This window comes from Anabrus simplex, chromosome 2 (genome assembly GCF_040414725.1).
Source record: "Anabrus simplex isolate iqAnaSimp1 chromosome 2, ASM4041472v1, whole genome shotgun sequence".
Taxonomy (NCBI): domain Eukaryota; kingdom Metazoa; phylum Arthropoda; class Insecta; order Orthoptera; family Tettigoniidae; genus Anabrus; species Anabrus simplex.
This window is the reverse complement of record NC_090266.1, coordinates 610,290,018-610,304,376: the sequence shown is the minus strand read 5'-3', so window position 1 is coordinate 610,304,376 and position 14,359 is coordinate 610,290,018. Positions and strand designations below refer to the sequence as shown.

Sequence of the window (14,359 nt, the reverse complement as noted above, 5' to 3'; positions counted from 1 at the left end):
CCAACCAACCAACCAACCAACCAACCAACCAACCAACCAACCAACCAACCAACCAACCAACCAACCAACCAACCAACCAACCAACCAACCAACCAACCAACCAACCAACCAACCAACCAACCAACCAACCAACCAACCAACCAACCAACCAACCAACCAACCAACCAACCAACCAACCAACCAACCAACCAACCAACCAACCAACCAACCAACCAACCAACCAACCAACCAACCAACCAACCAACCAACCAACCAACCAACCAACCAACCAACCAACCAACCAACCAACCAACCAACCAACCAACCAACCAACCAACCAACCAACCAACCAACCAACCAACCAACCAACCAACCAACCAACCAACCAACCAACCAACCAACCAACCAACCAACCAACCAACCAACCAACCAACCAACCAACCAACCAACCAACCAACCAACCAACCAACCAACCAACCAACCAACCAACCAACCAACCAACCAACCAACCAACCAACCAACCAACCAACCAACCAACCAACCAACCAACCAACCAACCAACCAACCAACCAACCAACCAACCAACCAACCAACCAACCAACCAACCAACCAACCAACCAACCAACCAACCAACCAACCAACCAACCAACCAACCAACCAACCAACCAACCAACCAACCAACCAACCAACCAACCAACCAACCAACCAACCAACCAACCAACCAACCAACCAACCAACCAACCAACCAACCAACCAACCAACCAACCAACCAACCAACCAACCAACCAACCAACCAACCAACCAACCAACCAACCAACCAACCAACCAACCAACCAACCAACCAACCAACCAACCAACCAACCAACCAACCAACCAACCAACCAACCAACCAACCAACCAACCAACCAACCAACCAACCAACCAACCAACCAACCAACCAACCAACCAACCAACCAACCAACCAACCAACCAACCAACCAACCAACCAACCAACCAACCAACCAACCAACCAACCAACCAACCAACCAACCAACCAACCAACCAACCAACCAACCAACCAACCAACCAACCAACCAACCAACCAACCAACCAACCAACCAACCAACCAACCAACCAACCAACCAACCAACCAACCAACCAACCAACCAACCAACCAACCAACCAACCAACCAACCAACCAACCAACCAACCAACCAACCAACCAACCAACCAACCAACCAACCAACCAACCAACCAACCAACCAACCAACCAACCAACCAACCAACCAACCAACCAACCAACCAACCAACCAACCAACCAACCAACCAACCAATTTCTTAAATTATTGCAAAAATTTGACATCTCCTTTAGCAAATAATTCCAATCCCTAACTCCCATCCCTATAAGCTATTTGTCCAAAATTTTTCACTTGAATTCCAACATTATCTTCATATTCATACTTTCCTACTAAAAATATTTACTACTGGTTTATGTGGTGAAGACAGAAAGGCAAGCTTTGAGCTGATGACCTAGATGTTAGATATCTTGAAACAACAAGCATCATCTTCTGAAAGGTGATCTTCCACAGGTGCCAATGAAAAATAATTATCTATGTAATCTTAACGGAATGAAGAGTGTTAACCGGGCACATATATGTACAGGCAATTGTTGCACTTGAACACAGTTAACCACTGAGATACATGGACTGAAACACAAGATGTCACAGAATATTGGAGTAATGAATTGTGCAGTCAGGTCTATAATCTGGTGGTTAGATCTGTTCATTTTTTTTACCTCAGTCTCTTCTACTTAGTTTCTCATCACTGTGGATAATATTCAGTATATACCAATAGTGCAGGGGTAGCATAAATATATCTGCAACAATATTGATTTGTAAAGACCAAGTAAGTTGGCTGTGTGCCGTGGGCCGGCCGCATAGCTGTAAACTTCCATTTTGTTCGAACCCCACTACTGGCAGTTGTGAAGATGGGTTTCCATGGTTTCCCATGTTCATTCCAGGCGAATATTGGGTCTGTACTTTAGTTAAAGCCATGGCCACTTCCTTCACAGAGCTAGCTATTTCCTGTCCCATCATTGCCAAAAACCTATATGAGTTATTGCAAGGTTAAACACCTAGGGACCGAGCTCGATAGCTGCAGTCGCTTAAGTGCGGCCAGTATCCAGTATTCGGGAGATAGTAGGTTTGAACCTCACTGTCGGCAGCCCTGAAAATGGTTTTCCGTGGTTTCCCATTTTCACACCAGGCAAATGCTGGGGCTGTACCTTAATTAAGGCCACGGCCGCCTCCTTCCCACTCCTAGCCCTTCCCTGTCCCATCGTCGCCATAAGACCTATCTGTGTTGGTGCGACGTAAAGCAACTAGCAAAAAAAAAAAAAAATAATAACACCTAGGGAGGAAGGAAAAAAAAAAATGCTAAGGATAAGACTAAAGTTCACTACCTTCAGCCTTCAGGCTGAGCAGTGGTCGCATGGTAGGCCATGGCCCTTCAGGGTTGTAGTGCCACGGGGTTTAGTTTTGTCTGGTTTAGATATGAAATAACGTAATTGGATGAGTAGAACGTAAATGACCATTTCCGTGTGATTTGGATTTAGGTTAATGCTGCCTGACATTTGTTACACCGGTGCTACTGTCAGATGTTTTATTATGGACACTCGAGTTTAGGCTTTAATTACAAACGATTCAATAGGCCTATTGCAATGTGGGTTATACCAATATTTTCCTAGTTTAATTCTGCATTAGGATATATAAGACACATTGTTTTTGAAGATCATTAAATATTTTTTATTTGTGGTTGTAGTAAATATTGGCTGGGGTTTTTGGCTTCTTCTCTAGGAAGCGCTCACTTAGGATTATATACAGGGAAAAACTACTTTTCTGATGGTAATGAAATTTTTATGTTATAACCGCATGTGTTTGTAGTGTAATACTAAAGTTACAATTGTTTTCAACCACCCCAAAAAAATTTCTTATCATTTCTCTAAAGCAACTCTTTCTCAGCCCAGGATAAACATGCAGCATGAAGCTTGGGCTTGTTTTGAAGCACTCGGTCGTGGTTACCAGAAACTGTCACCACTGTAACTGTACAGTGTGGTACTGAATTTATGAAGAGTAATATTGAAGGGAGGGTTTGTGTACGCCGGACCATGCGATTAACAGCAGGCGGGAAGGAGAACTCTGGCGCATTGTTGCCGTGTACACTCGCCCTGGGCAGTTATGAAACAGAATGTCCGTGAGCTTGGTTTGTCCGCAAGCTATTTTCAGTTGTCCTATGTTCTACATGTTGGCCATATCATTTCAGGATCCTGTTATCAAAGGGTGAACTTGCAATGTTTTTGAGTGCTATGTGTTTATTTCAAAGTGAGGGGAAATAGTAGGGGATAAGAGGCTCCCTGTGTATCAGAAAGTGGCAGATTGTCTTGGATTATCGCTGTTGTCTGTGAAGAGAGTAGGAGCCGCTTCAAAGGAAAATGATGGAAAAATATCATCCAGGTCAAGAAAGAAGCACTGTGCGAGACCGGGGCATCCGAAAATTAATCTGGATGATTTTACTTTGGGCTCAATACGAAGAAATATACACGATTTTTACATGAATAAGGTATTTCCCACAATTAAAACCCTCCTCATGAAACTGTTAGAAAATATGGCAGATTTTCCTGATATATCAATTTATAAGCTTTTGAAAGTAGTTACAACGTTGGGATTCCGATTCAGAAAACTAAACAGTAAAACAGTGCTAATGGAATCTGTCACAGTTGCTGCATCCCAACATACCTACCTTAGACGAATTAGAGACTTAGGAGCACAGGGCTACAAGATCTTCTTTACAGACGAGAGCTGGTGCTGACAGAACCATACTAGTAAATATGCGTGGCAAGAAAGCGTGTTTGATGCTTTAGAAAACAACTTTGACAACTATAACAAAACACTGTCTGGGGCTGGGAATCTCATCATAATTTTACACATCGGAAATGAAGAAGGATTCCTTGACAGCGCATAACTTTGTTTTATGGCAAGAAAGGGAGTGGTGATTACCACAATGAGATGAACCTGACTCATTATGAAGAATGTTTCACGAAAATCCTGAGTTTATTGCCTCAAAGGTCGGCTGTCATTGTAGATCAAGCTCCATATCATACGATGGTCGATCCTTCAACTAAAAACTCAAACATGTCGTTGCTGAAACCTGAAATGATATACTGGATAACATCAAAGAATATTTCACTATCACCTGGAGTTGACGATATAACAAATTTACTAAATCAGAGTTGATTGTCCTTGCCAGGCCTTATTTTCAAACAGGGTAAAGAAGCTGGAACAACTGCTAAACGACTTTGATCAGATGTACAGCTTGTTTGGTTACCAGTGGCCCATTGCGAGCTTAATCCAGTTGAGCTCATTTGGGCTTACGTAAAAGGGAAAATAGCAAAAACAAATATGGCTAACACATTAGAAAATGGTAGAGGTATGGAAACAATTAACGCTTTATGCCAAGAAGCCTTACGTACTGTGACCCCTGAAATCTGGAAACAGTGTATTAAACATGCTAAGAAAATTGAAGACCACTACTGGGAGAAAATGTCCCTTATTTAGAGCCAGTCATATTCAACATGAATGACAGCAGCACTAATTCATCAGAACATAGTGATTTTTCAGATGAAAAAAATTGAAAGAATTAAATATTGTAAATACAGTAGAACTTACTCAAAGCAGAATTGCAAGGGTCCGAGTTTCTTTTCCGAATTAAACAAGTTTCCGGATTGAACAAAATTATACAAAAAGATTTGCAAATTACTTACCCCTGATTCACTAGTCTAGTTTTGGTGATGCAAATCTCAGTAACACAATATCTTGATGTGCAGTAGGTTTTTGTTACTCTCGCATAGGCCTGCATTATAACACACTCAACATATTATGTATGGTATATACAGTATGTACCATACTCAATGAAAACCGGACAATTCCTGCCTTATTCCACATGTTTAGTAGACAAGCTACAGTATACATATACTGTAACACATACTGTATAACACAATTTCTGCCTTATCCCACGTGTTTAACAAACAAACAAACAAACAAACAAACAAACAAACACATTACACACAATATTGTATTTGTCAAATTATTCCTTCTTCTACATGTCTAACAAAGAAACCTGTTACACCTTCTTTGATTTCATGTCTTTCTCAATGCAGTCTTTAGCGCTGTATAGTAGCTCAAGAAGTCGTGGTGAATTTGACTTGACATCAAATTTCATAATGTGCCTGACACACTCAATAGCTTGTTAATGAGTGCATATTTTTTCCTGACTTTCTGTTTCCTCCTCCTCTTCTTGGTCTTCGTCCCTCGGATTATCATCTTCTTCATTCTCTGTATGGTGGAACTTCAGAAGCTGTACAGCAGACTGGAAACTGTAGTGAGTAGCAAGCTGGTCGTCTAGATTACATGCGAAATTCTGTTGTTGGCTCAGCGTAGATATCAGTGCAGCATTTCCTCAGGTGTGCCAGCGTCGTCATTTTCTGCAAATCCCGCTTTTACAAAACACTTTACGTCTGTTTGAGGTTTGATCTGCTTCATAACCAAACTGATCCAGTCGACAGCATCCAGTATGGAAACTGAGCGTGCAAGGGAGTAGGTGTTGTCAGCTGTATCAACATTCTTGATCAGTGACTGCATCAGTAAACGCCTGTAGTGAGATTTAAAGGTGTAAGTCACACCTTGGTCCATAGGTTGAACAACGCTGGTTGTGTTAGGTGGAAACCAGGCTAGCTTGACATCGGAAGGCAACACCTGTGGGCGACAAGTGGCATTGTCGAGAAAAAGAATAACTTTGCGATTTCTTCATCCCACAGTTAAAGTCGTTCAGCCATTCTTCCATTATAGCACTGGTCATCCAGGCTTTCCCATTGCTCCTCCAATTTACCAGAAGCTTGCACAAGTCCAAGTTTTTAAAACACCTTGGTTTTGCTGATTTCCCAATTACCAGGGATTTTCCATTTCCCCCTCATGTTACTGCACAACAGTATTGTAAGTCTTTTTTTCGACATTTTACCCCCACCACAATTTTCCCCACAAAGCGCAAGTGACTTTGAAGGCAAGGCTCGAAAAGATAATCATGTTTCGTCGGCGTTGAAAATGTCTTGAAGTTCATAGCCAGAAATTAAATTTTGCAGCTTTGATTTCCACTCGGCTACTACATTTCCATAAACATCTTTGGACTCGCCACAGACTTCGTTCCATATGATATTGTCTTTTGTTTTGAAACTCTCCAGCCACCCAGTTGATGCTTTAAAGTCGAATCCCACTATTGGCAGCCCTGAAAATGGTTTTCCGTGGTTTCCCATTTTCACACCAGGGAAATGCTGGGGCTGTACCTTAATTAAGGCCACGGCCGCTTCCTTCCAACTCCTAGGCCTTTCCTATCCCATCGTCGCCATAAGACCTATCTGTGTCGGTGCGACGTAAAGCCCCTAGCTATATATATGATGCTTTAAAGGCGGTGTTGCCAAGTGTTTTAGCTAGCTAGTGGCTTTACGTCACACTGACACAGACAGGTCGTATGGCGACGATGGGATAGGAAAAGGTTAGTAGTGGGAAGGAAGCGGCCGTGGCCTTAATTAAGGTACAGCCCCCAGCATTTGCCTGGTGTAAAAATGGGAAACCACGGAAAACCATCTTCTGGGCTGCCGACAGTGGGATTCAAACCCACTATCTCCTGGATTCAAGCTCACAGCTCGTACCCCTAACCGCACAGCCAACTCGCCTGGTAAGTGATTTAGTAACGGCAAAAGCCTCATTGTGTAGCATAGGTCCACTAACCAGAAGGTTTCTCGAACAGGCATTGACGAACCGTTCCCACACTAAATCATTGATTTCTTCATTGCCTGTTACCTTAGATTTCTTCTTCATTTGTCCATTCTCCTCCATCCACTGCTTAGTAATGTCATCTTTATGTTTTAAAGTCTCATAAACTTGAGTTTTTCCACATCCAAAACGTGACATAATTTCACCCACAGACAACGTTTCCTTTTCACTTGCTTCAATAACTTTCACTTTCTTGTTCAGTGTCAGTGACGTATATTTCTTAGCCATCATGCTGTCTTCAAAAGTGACACAAATTTACTGACGGGGCACAAAGTAAGGGAACTGTTTACCTTAGAATTGGGCTCAAGTTGTACATCAAGATAAAGATCTCTACGAACCATGGCAGGAGTCAGGCAATTAGTGGAGATTTAAATCCCATTCTACCAGGAATTTGGGAAAACCCAGACCTCATTAGAGCAGCGTGTTAGGGTCTGTAAACACCTGACCGTTCCCCTGGTGAAATATGTATGTACTTGCAGTACTGGGTATGCCTAAATAAATTTCACAGCTAACACATAATTTCCGCATTATACAGTAATTATTTTCATAATTTCTTCTTGTTTCCACATTGCACAGATTCTTCTTTATACAACATAAATAACATGCAAAGCCATATCCAGTGTACACCGGGACCATAATTTTCGTACACATTGGACAAGTTTCCGCTTTATAGACGTTCCGCTTTGAGCAAGTTTTACTGTATATGTAAATAATAATGTAAATAACCCTTGTAAAAATTGGTGATAGTTCTAAATTAGGAGCTAACTCTTCTTAAAACTGCCATTGAAGGTCCAAAGATCTTATGAGAAAAGGTGATGGGAAGGGGAATGTATAAGAGGAAATAAAATTAAAAGTTGAAAGTAAACGAAAAGCTGTGTTCGTTGCGGGCGTGATTACTACTGAACGCAGCAACACTGCACCCGATTTCACCACTTGGCCTGCTGTTAATTGCACTGTCCAGGATACACAAAATCTCCCTTCAATATTACTCTTCATAAATTCAGTACCACACTATATGCTTACAGTGGTTGTAGTTTCTGATAATCATGACTGAGTGCTTCAAAACAAGCCAAAATATCTTGTATGTTTAACCTGGGCTGAGAAAGGGTTGCTTTAGAAACAATGATAAGAACTTTTTTTGGGGGGTGGTTGAAAAAAAAATTGTAACTTGAATATTATACTACAAATATATGTGGTTATAACATATACAAATTTCATTACCATCAGACAAGTAGTTTTCCCTGTATATATTCCTAAGTGAGCACTTCCTAAAGAAGAAGCCAAAACTCTGGACAGTATTTACTACAACCGCAAATAATAATAAAATTTAAAAAGAATTTAATGAACTTCAAAACAATGTGTCTTATATACCTTAATGCAGAATTAAACAAGGAAATTATTGGCATCACTCACTTTGCAGTAGGCTTATTGGTTCGTTTGTAATTAACGCCTAAACTTGAGTATCCATAATAAATAATCCGACAGTAGTCTGGCTATGTTGTGTATTTCTTAAAATGAAATTAATGTCTAGGGTTAATTTGAGTTTCTCTGAGTGGTTTAGGCTTAAGTAAGAATGTTATAATTTAAGATGTAAACCCCTCCTCATAATATTATCTTCTTAAATATTACTGCTTTTACAAACTCCAACTGAATTAACATTATCCGAGCACAAATAAAAATTGAAAGTGCGCTGATTTTTCTCTAATATGAGCACCAGAAAGAAAACAAATGAACTTGAATGTAAAACACTTGGAAAAAGATTAATATCATAGTTGAACAGTTATTTTAATTAGCATTTTGTAATGCAGACTAGGATTGACAAGATTGTAATGAGCTTTATTTAGACTTTATATTGGCAGATTATTTTGGAATAGCGTATTAACAATTGTATTCTTTTATTATAAAGCAAGTGTGAAAAAATGGAGAACTTAAGACAGACGATACGAATAAACAATTTTTCAGATAATTGATAATAATTTGGTTGAAATTGGCTTTCGTTGCACTGACACAGATAGGTTTTATGACCACAATGGGATAGGAAAGGCCTAGGAATGAGAAGGAAGCTGCCGTGGCCTTAATTAAGGTACAGTCCCAGCATTTGGCTGGTGTGAAATTGTGAAGCCACGGAAGAAGCATCCTCAGGGGTGCCGACAGTGGGGCTCAAACCCACTATCTCCCAGATGCAAGCTCACCACTGCACAACACTAGCCACACGGCCAACTCGCCCGGTTATAATAATTAGAAGTAATACCTTATCCTAATACTAAAAGGGTTTTATCAAGTTTTATCAATCATATCTTAGGGATTCTAGGCCTAGGTTTATCAAATTTGTAATACCGGTGCACAGTCTGTATGCTTTTTCAAAACAGTTGTTTAGTTCTGAACAATTATCTCCGATGAGTTGGAAAAAAGGCACAGAAGAAAAAGAAGAAGAAGAATCCTAAACATTCTAAATTTCATATTCATAAGTTGTCTGAAACAACCAACCTATAACCTGTTGTCAGTTATGGTAGTTGAAAGTCATTTTATTACAGTTCAATTTCTACTCACGTATGAAATGAAATACCAGATCCCTTCTGATAGTGAGTCTGTGCAAATAAAGGCTGCACATGAATTCACCCTCATGAATATATTTCCATTCCACACGCAAGACCTTAATTACTTCCTTTTAATATTGACGATCAATTTAACTACGTAATGTTATAAGCTCCCACATTCCTTGAAAATATTTGACAATATAATATCACTCCGTCAAATATAGTACTACAACAGATCCACTAACAGACATGATCCAGATCAAAAACATGCAAGAAAGTGAAAACATTACCACATGCTAGCCATGCATTTGAAGCTGAAGCGCCCACAACATGGTGATGCGCGAAAGTGTTCAATATTCCGCATAGCATCAGCATGCTCTGTGAGTCTAGATAAGTAATATTAAAGTCTTTGCTGGAAGACCCTCAAGAACATCCTGACTGTCATACAACAAAATTAACATGACCTCAATTGGTGATGGATTGTGTCTCACCTTGTTTCATTGTAATGATACAGGATGATGCCATTCAGTTGACTGACACTTCAGTTCTGGTTCTTGCAGCTGGGCTGAGTAGCTCAGATGGTAGAGTATTGGCCTTCTGACGCCACATTGGCAGATTCGAACCTGGTTTTCTCCAGTAGTATTTGAAGGTGCTTAAATACGCCAGCCTTGTGTTGGTAGATTTATTGGCACGTAAAAGAACTGCTGTGGGACAAAATTCCAGCACTTCATTGTCTCAGATAATCACAAAAGCAGTTAGTGGATATTAAACAAATAACATTATTAGGTACTTATGCTTGCGCCCTGGTTTCGCCAATTGTAATAATGCGATTGAGCCTGTAGTTCCATGCATGCAGAAATCACTCTATCTGGTTACAGCAGGTCTTGTATTGCATCCACTTTTGCCCATCTATTACCTGAGTGGCACCCACCTTGAACACTTGTTGCATGCCTGCAAGTTCTGTTGTCAAATGTAGAACACTGTCAATCCAGTCATTCCTGTATGCGTGGAGAATCCATGGACTACTTATCTGCGTGGGCAAAAGGGACATCCACTGCCTGCCCAGTCCTTAGTTGCTACGCATCCAGATTGGAAGGCCCCCACCCAGAGTGCAACAATTCTCTATTGCAATGTGTTATCACCCATACTAATATTCTTTAAATCACTATAACATTGATTTAAAGAATATTAGTTTAGCTGTCAATATGGAAACATGAAATTTATATTTTCTGCTATCACCCACAGCTTGTTATAGTTGTGCATGACACCGACAAGCATTTCTGCCACAGAGAACTGCAATTTTCATATATGACCGCTGTTTCACTTTACTTAAATCCACTTTGGAGCATGGCCGGTGGGTTTCAAACCCACCATGCAAACTCACAGCTTATGCAACCCTAACAGCATGGCCAACTCACTTGGTTTATTCATGCAATACTCTATAGTAGAGGAAGACAGTAGTCCAGTTAAAATCAGTGTTGTTTAAGTGTAAACACTAACTGCTGATACATCAGGCGAACTTGAAAATGTCTACAGGACGCTATTGGATACAATTAAGCAGTTCCGGAAGGAAGATGTGACAATTTTTACGGGCAACCAAAATGCTGGAATATGGGAGGGTAGAAGTGGTGAATTTGTTAGAGATTATGAGTTGGACATGACAATTGAGTCGGGGGATCGAGGAGGAAGGATTTGTAATACTCAACACATTCTTCAAGTTACCATACCAAGCGAGTTGGCCGTGTGGTTAGGGCTGTGCAGCTGTGAGCTTGCATTTGGAAAATAATGGGTTCGAACCCCACTGTCGGCACTGCTGAAGATGGTTTTCCATAGTTTCCTGTTTCCACAACAGGCAAATGCTGGCCAACGGTCCCTTCCTTCCTACTCCTAGCCCTGTCCTATTCCATCGTTGTCATAAGACCTATCTGTGTCAGTGCGACGTAAAGACAGTTGTAAAAAAAAAAAAAAAAATCAAGTTACCATCATGTCTGCTTTATACATGGATCTTGCTACAAGATCGACCTGTAATACAGTCAAGAATCATATTGACTATATTCTTGTAAATAAGCATTTTAGGAACAGTTGCCTGTCAGTTAAGATATATCCAGGTGCCGATATATCATCGCTCACTCTACATTGATATACTCTTTTTACAATTTGTTAGAATAATCGGGATCCTGTTTATTCACCTTTCAGGTTTGAATTTGAGGCTGATGATGCCTTTAAAATGGGCAAAACATGTCCCTTGTAACTTTTTATGATAAGATTCTTAATTTACTAAATCTCTTTGTATTGAATAGGTGGATATTAAAAATAACACTTGTAACATACTTTGTATTCACTCTCCTCTTGCCAGGAGATTTAGAATAAAACTCAAGAAGATATTGAAAAAGCCAATGAATAAGTGATAGGATATGAGGGAGTTGAAAATGCAGCTGTAGGCAGAAACTTGTATTTTTTGTTATTTTTTTACTAATATGATTGCCTATACGAATAAAACCTTACTCAGTTCATTTATGACCATTAGTAAACATTTGGCAGCCAAAACCAAAAAGTATTTATCAACAATGAAAATTACCAGAAAAAAATAAATATCACAGATAAATTTGAAGACTTAGTACACAACCTTAAACAAATTGCAGAAGACCTGGCCCCAATTAAACAACGTAAAAAACACCAATGGTGGAGCAGTGTGAATGTGATGAACAGTGCAGAAAAGACATCAGACATGGCTATTACATCAGTCCCAGAAATCAGAAATATCCTTTCAAAATCTAGTAAAACAGAGAAAAGAAACTACCCAAGTCTTAAGAAGAATAAAAAGACAGCATCGTAAGGACACACTGCAATTAATTGAAGAGGAATTCAATAAAATATTTCAACAAGCTTCTAAATTGTGAGGAACCTACAGAACTCCTTCATTTGGACACCAACACCCCAATAAAAACACCACCAGAGAACATCAATCTCCCCACAATAAAGGAAGTCTACCAAGCACTGAATAAATTACAAATCTACTAAGCACCAGGTGAAGATCAGACCTTTGCAGAAATCTGGAAATATGCAGGAAGATTAGTGAAAGTTGCCCTCCATCAACAACTTGTCTCTATTTGGATTAAAGAACAACTACCAGAACACTGGACAATAGCCCTCATTTATCCACTGCACAAAAAAAGGAGACAAAACCAACCCTAATAACTACAGGGAAATATCACTCGTAGACATAACATACAGAATCTTTTCAACTGGAGAAGGAACTAGGAGAATATCAAGGAGGTTTCAGACCCTGTAGGATCTATTCTGTTCAGATCATGAGTCTTAAGTTGATAATGGACTATAACAGGAGGAGAAACAGAGATATGGTGATAACATTTGTAGATTTCAAGAAAGCTTAGGATTGCATCCATAGAGAAGTCCCGTTTAAAATTTTAAGACACTTTGGACTACACCCCAAATTAATAAACATGATAAAATTGACTCTCACTAACACCAAATCGAAAGTGAAGTTTAGGGGTGAAATATCAGTCATTTGAAATTAAAACTGGACTACGGCAGGGAGATGGGCTCTCACCACTATTACATAATTGTGCTCTAGAAATGGTAATGAGGGAATGGTTTAGGAAATGTCACCCAAAAATAAAGATTGGCCGAAAAATCAAAACAAATTGCCTGGGTTTCGCTGACGATTCAGCATTACTAACAGTTGACATAAAAGAAGCAATAATTCCAGATATCAGAACTTCAAAACATTGGAAATAAAATTGGCCCCAAAATATCATTTGAAAAAAAAAAATGAAATTGTGCCCCAAAAACCAACACAACTACAAGAAGTTACCATAAATGGTAATGAAATCAAAATAGTAACTCACTTTAAATATCTTGGAGAAATAATAACACATAACCTAAATGAAAACATCTTAATCCAAACAAGAACAAGTAGGTTAGCTAAAGCACAAATATTAACATGAGACATCTACAAAAAGAAATGCCTATCAATAAATGCAAAAATGAGACACCCCAACACAGTTATAAAACTGGAAGCTACATATGCAGCAAAAACACTTTTTCACCTGTATAAACAATCAAAGACTGACAGACTTCAGAAAATTGAAAGGAGGATAGGAAGAATCTGCATCAACCAAAAATACCAGAAAGATGGACAGTGGCAGATAATACCTAACAAAGTCATGTACAAAGAGCCAGAACCCATTACACATACTATGCGAAAGAAGTGACTGGGATTCTTTGGACATATCATGAGGATGCAGGATTGAAGACTTCTGAAACACGTAGTACAACAGAATCTCATCACAAAAAGAACCACAACAGAAGACACCACAAATAAGATAAAATTGAATAAAAAACTCTATCAAATCTCTGCTTTACCCTTATGCGAAACAAACCAACAACATGCATAATTTCAACCAAAGAAAGGGCACGAAGATCAGAGCATCTGAAGATGATTTTATAGAAATTTATTTAATCTAATCACTAGAGCCCGTATTTCCATGCACTATCAAATTTCAAAATATGCATACATTACAAAACATACACAATAATGCACTATCAAAATTCAGTTTATTTTGAAACATTGTACAACAACAACCATAATTTTTCCAAATTGTCTTGATTTAAGCTCATCCGTTTATCTGTCAGCATATTCTTAAACACAGAAAATGATCTTTCTATGTCTCAAGAAGTGACAGGTGCATACTTAAATGAAGATATTTGGGACAAAGTGAGGTCAAAATGTACGTCTTTTGCATATTGTGCATTATTCATTGACGGCTCATTTGTTGGTCTATCTTAAATGAACAAAACAATACTTGTATCACACTTCTGTGTTGCCACGTTGCTGAGATAGCAGCTTACAAATCATGGTTTTGCACTGAACCCTCTTCTGTTGTTATCCTGGAATTTCCTACCCAGAACTCTTACTCATCACACGTCTTTGTTATCGCAGCAGCCAATCGTCACCAG

General features: G+C 39.4%; 1 protein-coding gene across 2 annotated transcripts in view; it reads left to right on the top strand.

Annotated features, from left to right (window-relative positions):
- Chpf (Chondroitin polymerizing factor) overlaps positions 1-14,359 on the top strand; it is a 213,071-nt gene that overhangs the window by 94,305 nt on the left and 104,407 nt on the right. The gene's annotated exons all lie outside the window — the stretch shown is intronic.